Source organism: Heloderma suspectum, chromosome 2 (genome assembly GCF_057233095.1).
Source record: "Heloderma suspectum isolate Gila_16-S chromosome 2, 16-S_ref, whole genome shotgun sequence".
Classification (NCBI taxonomy): domain Eukaryota; kingdom Metazoa; phylum Chordata; class Lepidosauria; order Squamata; family Helodermatidae; genus Heloderma; species Heloderma suspectum.
In genome coordinates, this window is record NC_139459.1 from 188,114,974 (window position 1) to 188,120,973 (window position 6,000).

The following is a 6,000-nucleotide window of genomic DNA, read 5'->3' on the forward strand; positions in this document are numbered from 1 at the left end:
AATATTACTTGTATGGTGACCTCACCACAGCAGATGGGACAAGAGGAAGAAGAGTGTGAGAAAGGGATGGGAAGAAATAACCGAAGAGACAAACACAGGAAAAGAGTGTGTGAAGGCACCTTCCCCAAACCACCTCCTGTTTTTTATTTCGGTTGATGTAGGATGGTCATGATAGTCAGCGGTCTTATTTACTGGAAGGACAGCTATACAGGGGAATTTTTGATATGAAACTGATAGAGTGAGTCATGCAATCATTTGCTAAATGTCAGCTGTTTCCAGTTTAAGAAGCAGTCAGCTACATTGACAAGAATTTCATAGCTGCACAATATTTATGACTTGTTCCATAAAAGCCAGAAATCCCAGGGCTGTTTTTAATATGGGTGGGAAGGGAATCAAAACAGTCCAATGGTAAATTAAAAATTCAAAGGGACCCTAACTGTACTGAAAAGACACCATCCGTTAATATTATAGAATGGTGATTCGTCAAGGCCCGGGTTGATCCCAAGGACAGAAAAATAACCCAGGTGGTTGACACAATTCCTCCTGAGTGTCCTCTCCCTGGCTGATGGAGCTGGGGCAGTGAAGTGGCAAGAACTATGACCAGAGTGCTGGTGGAGGAAAACAAGGGACAAATCCAATCAAACGTAGGCTAGAGCCCAAATTAAGGCCTATTCTGTGTCGATGCGAGAGACAAAGAAATATTACTGATCCACCACCACTGCATCCTTACAGAGTCATCCAACGGAGCGGTTCCAAATAGTTAAAGGTCTGTTATATCAAAGGCCTTGTAAATCGGGGAAAGAGGACTCAATAGCCCGCTGTGACAATTGTCTTTCCATGTGGTGGGAACTTGTGACTTTTTCACCCAAACCACTACGTATAGACACACACAGAGGAAGACTAGCAGAGCAGGCTAGGAAGTGCCACGCTAAACACCCCCTCTCTACATATCACAATACAGGGGAGGGAGATACACAAAGATCAAGTGATATACTACACACACGCGCAAGTTTTATTTGTTCACATCTCCCTGGACTGGAGCGTAACATTTGGTGAGCCACTGGGGTGGGACAAGTATTTGACTGAAAGGTCCTTACCTCTCAGTGACAAGCCTACAAAGCTGTGAAGGAAACAGCTTTCTCCCAGAACTCCCTGAAAGTTATAATCCAGGAAAAGGGCTTTGCCGAGGACTAAATTGATCAGAAGCAATCTGAGTGGGCTGCTTTAAAAGAAGGCGATTAAAGTCATGATTTAAATCAGCAGGAAAAAAGGTAAATTAAAATCACTGATTTAAATCAAATTTCCCTCTGAAACCTTTTCATATATTTCCTGAACAGTGTTACAAATCTGACCATTAAACCATGTTAATTTACAATCATATGTAGCTTTTTGGCCTAGTCCAGCAGTTTAGCCAGGCAGATTATTTTTTAAAGAGGACAGTGATCCAGGTTAGGACCCCAACAAATGCTTTGTTTGTTCTTCTGGAACACAAATGAGGCCCCCCTTTTTGAAACTCCCCCCCCCCCACGAGCCCACCGGCCTACCTTCTTACTTCCATAACCCTCCCTGGCTTTCTAGCCCAGCCTCTTCACAGACAGCTCTCCTATTAGGATCTGCTCTTAAATATACATGAAGCATAAACTGACTTAGTTACAATATTGTTTATGGCTTCATTCTTACAAGCAGGCTTTGCATCTCTTTGTCTCACTGCATATATTTTGCACGCTTTCCTTCTTTCTGTAGAGGGGATGCCTTTAAAATTTTCCCATATAGGATCTTTCTTATGATCAGCACCCATGATAGTTTGAGGTTAACAGCACAATCCTATACATGTCTCCTCAGAAATAAGTTCCATTGAGTTCAGTGGCACTTACTCCCAAGTAAGTGAGCATAGGATTGCAGCCTTGGTATGAGAATACAGGAAGATGTCCACTGGACAATTTTGCTGTCTTTTTCTTTGGAGTATTGATTCACTATGATCTGGGTCGTATGTCATGACAAGCCACCATGGGTTAATTTACCCGCGGGGCTTATTGTTGCATGCCATCCAACATTTTTAAAATGCAAGCCACAGCTTGTCATATTATTCAAGCCCAGCCAGGGTGGGTGTTGGCTTGGTTAACAAACCACCCACAACCCTAAAACAGCCAATGGTGGCTTGTTGTGATGTGCGAACAGGCCCTCTGTCTTGGCCCAGCCTTGCCCTCACAAAAACAAAGAAGGAAATAAAAACAAAGTGCCCATACCTGATAGGTCTAAGCAAGGTTGGATAGTTATTGGGCAGACTAGAACAGTTTATTTTCATCAGGTGAAAATGAAATGCCTATGTTTGGGTAGAGGGTAAATGTTCCTATTTTAGAAATGATCACATTGGTTCTTCATTTGTATAGAAAAGCTTCTTTTAACTCAGTGTGTCTGATAGAGGCATTCATTCAGTTTAGAGATGGAGGGAGCAATCCTATGGCTGCTAGACAGCGGCTAGACGGCCATAGGATATGCTGTTTTCTGGGAACCGACCTCCCCCCACTTCCACGCTGCCTCGGAACAGCCCCGTTCTCCGCGCTCGCAAGAGGAGCGTGGAGGGGGCGGAAAGGGGCATGGCTGGAGGCATTCCAGGGCGGGGAGATCATAGCTGCCTATATGACACATCCATCAGCCTCCTTCCCCGCTTCGTGCTCCTGCGGCTAGACAGCTGCAATCGGCTGTCTAGCCGAAAATGCAGGGCAGGAGAAGCACGAACGATCCCCTTTGTGCTTCTCCTGCCCTGCTTTGGATAGGTGGTCGCCTCCAAGTTCAGAGGTGGCTCCCTTTCTAGACAGGATTGCACCCTAACTGTATGGCTAATATGCTTATATCAAATTATTTAATATTAACCTAGTTATTATGCAAGAGAAAGTTAGTATGTATATATTTTTTTAAATCAAAATATCCAATCAAAATGTTTAAAAATCAATTTTTTCTTATTTATTTAAAAAAAATAATCAAGATTTATCCACCGGTCTACATTCTCTTTGTGTCATAACTGTTCTCTGCCCTCTCTACTGTCTTTCTGTTCTCTGCCTTGCTTGGCCCAGCTCCACCACCAGATAAGGACAGAAGAACAACAATTGTATTCAGCCTGTGTCTTTGCACATGGGACTTTAGTGAGAGAAGCAGAAACCAAAACTCCAGAACTTTAAAAAAGCAAAAGCTAGTTGTCAGTCTGGACAGTGCTATTTTCATAAGATTAAAAACTAAAATGAATGCCCATGTTTGATTGGATTTCCTACCAATGTGTATGAGTGTGCAGAGCCATTAATTCATTTTTATCAGATGGTATGATGAGACTTAATTGTAACTATATTGTTCTTTAAATGAGAAAGAAATGTAATATTTTATTTATGATTTTTTAAAAAATTAAAATCTGATGTAAATGTTTAAAAATCCAATTTTTAAAAAATCATTGATTTTTATCCACCCTGGAAGCATTCTGACTCAGTGAGCTAGACAGCCTACTTTTGGAGGTGGAAGAACTGTTATATCAGCTTCAGGAAGAGCAGCTGAGGCAGATTTGTGATTCTCTAGAAACATCTGGGACAGATCGTTGTAAAATTGCAACCATAAGCCACTTTGCTTTACTCAGTTATCTAGGGTCACATTTCAGTGGAAGATAATCTTCCAGGAATGTCCCTGAGGAAGCCTGCAGAGCTGTTAGAAATAGACAATTGAAAAGGGAACAGTTCAATTCAATTGATCTAGAATTGGAAGTGTCAAATGGATCAAGGCTTAGTATCAGCTATGTCCAGATGAGGAGGCATTGACTGTTCCTAAGCTTGTCAGCCCACACAGAATGGAAATGTGATAATTGTCTACAATGTTACTGAGGAAATATGTCTGTGAAGTGTTGGGCCCATGGAGACACTCACCAGGAAAGCTTGGCAATTATATTTGAACCAGATCCAACTACTCCCTGGTCTGAGGACTCTTGAACAAAAAACTCTTGTTCAAATACCAATGGGATCATCCTGCAAAGTTATCGTTCCGGTGTAAAGTTTAATATTTCCTGGGCAGGGTAGGTGGTGTTCAAACCCTGTCCACGTGGGTTCGGCCCAAACAACAGTACATTCTTGGACTTTTCTGGGTGGAAAGGCGTTTATTTTACATATCGTTAGAATATTTTGAGTGAACAAGGAATATGAAAAGAACCCAGTTTTCATGAAAGAAATCATGGGAAAATACAGGAAGATTTCAAGGGGATGACAACATTGTCTGGGCACCCTGTAAAACTCTGTGATTGTGGCAGGGTGATTGCACATTAAAAGCCTCATCTGGGTAGCACCCTTGGATGGATCAACACTGAAGTCTTTTAAATGAGCTGACTGACCACCTAACACAACCAGTGGGTAAGAGAATTGGCTGATTTCAGTTTCCCTATAAAATATTGCCTGGGAAAATCCAATGTGGAAAGTGATGCATTATCCAGGATACTTCTTGATGTGGACAGGTGTATAACCCAGTGTACCAAAGATGTCACTATTGATAACTACTGATGTTGCATTTGCAATTTTACAATCTGCAAATGGACAGAAAAGGGGAACTCTATCCAGGGCCCACAGGCCCTTTAAACAGAGCTGCCATTTCACATGTATGCTCTCATTCGTGCCTGAGGTAGTCAGCAGTATCTTAATTTCTTTCTGCAATGGTAGTCTGTCACCAGAGCAAAGGTGGCAGTACCCACATGAAGGGATTATTATTAACATTACATAATAATAATAACTAATGTAATAATGTTGTAATATTAATTACACATATCCTACCTTTCCCCCAAGGTGCTCAGGGCTGCATACAGGGTGGCACATGTATTTCTCCCACCCTCATTCTTGTTTTATGCTCACAACAACCTTGTGAGGTTGTTTAGGTTGCAAGATGGTGACTGGCACAAGGTCACCCAGTGAATTTTATGTGTAGGCGGGGAAATCAGAAGACGTTTACTTCTTGGGAGGAGAGCAATGACAAATCTTGATCAAATAGTGAAGAGCAGAGACATCACACTGACAGCAAAGGTCCGCATAGTTAAAGCAATGGTATTCCCCGTAGTAACCTATGGCTGCGAGAGCGGGACCATAAGGAAGGCTGAGCGAAGGAAGATAGACGCTTTTGAACTGTGGTGTTGGAGGAAAATGCTGAGAGTGCCTTGGACTGCAAGAAGATCAAACCAGTCCATACTCCAGGAAATAAAGCCAGACTGCTCAGTTGAGGGAACGATATTAAAGGCAAAACTGAAGTACTTTGGCCACATCATGAGAAGACACAATACCCTGGAGAAGATGCTGATGCTAGGGGAAGTGGAAGGCAAAAGGAAGAGGGGCCGACCAAGGGCAAGGTGGATGGATGCTATTGTGGAGGTGACGGACTCGACCTTGGGGGAGCTGGGGGTGGCGACGGCTGACAGGAAGCTCTGGCGTGGGCTGGTCCATGAAGTCATAAAGAGTCAGAAGCGACTAAACGAATAAACAACAACTCACCAGTCCTAGTCCAACACTCTACCCGCTAGGCACACCATACACGCTGATATTGTCCAACTTCATATGTATTACAACTCCTATTTCTTCTGCTTCCGCACTAGTAGTAGTATCTACAAACACAGCATGCAGACCCCTTAATAGCTGTTTGAAACTGCTTTGACTAATGCTAAATGGATGTGATCATGTATCTATACAATACTGAGCGAACCAGAACCTGAGGATAATACATTAAAGATGCAATGGGAGACCATTCTAAAAATAAGGCGTACAGATCAAAAATGGAAATATATTCTCAAATCTCCCCAATAATTATTCTCTTTAACAATATTCAATTATTATATTAAAAAAAAACTCAGAACAGATTATTGATTGTATGTTTATTTACAGCAGTGAAAACGGCTGTTGTGCAAAAACTGGTATAAGTTCAGTGTTCCAGCAATAGAAGATTAGTATAAAACGATTTGGCACACAATGCTTATGTGCAGTTATAACACTT

At 42.0% G+C, this 6,000-nt stretch overlaps 1 protein-coding gene across 3 annotated transcripts in view; it reads right to left on the reverse strand.

Annotated features, from left to right (window-relative positions):
- METTL1 (methyltransferase 1, tRNA methylguanosine) overlaps positions 1–5,614 on the reverse strand; it is a 28,284-nt gene extending 22,670 nt beyond the window's left edge. For 2 of the 3 annotated variants that reach the window (XR_014788100.1, XM_084836816.1), the window contains exon 1: positions 1,545–1,615. The gene's annotated coding sequence lies outside the window, so the exon portion shown is untranslated. Of the gene's footprint in view, positions 1–1,544; positions 1,616–5,504 lie in introns of those variants that run through there. The other variant, XM_084836817.1, reaches the window with a different exon arrangement.
- Between the last annotated feature and the right edge of the window lie 386 nt (positions 5,615–6,000).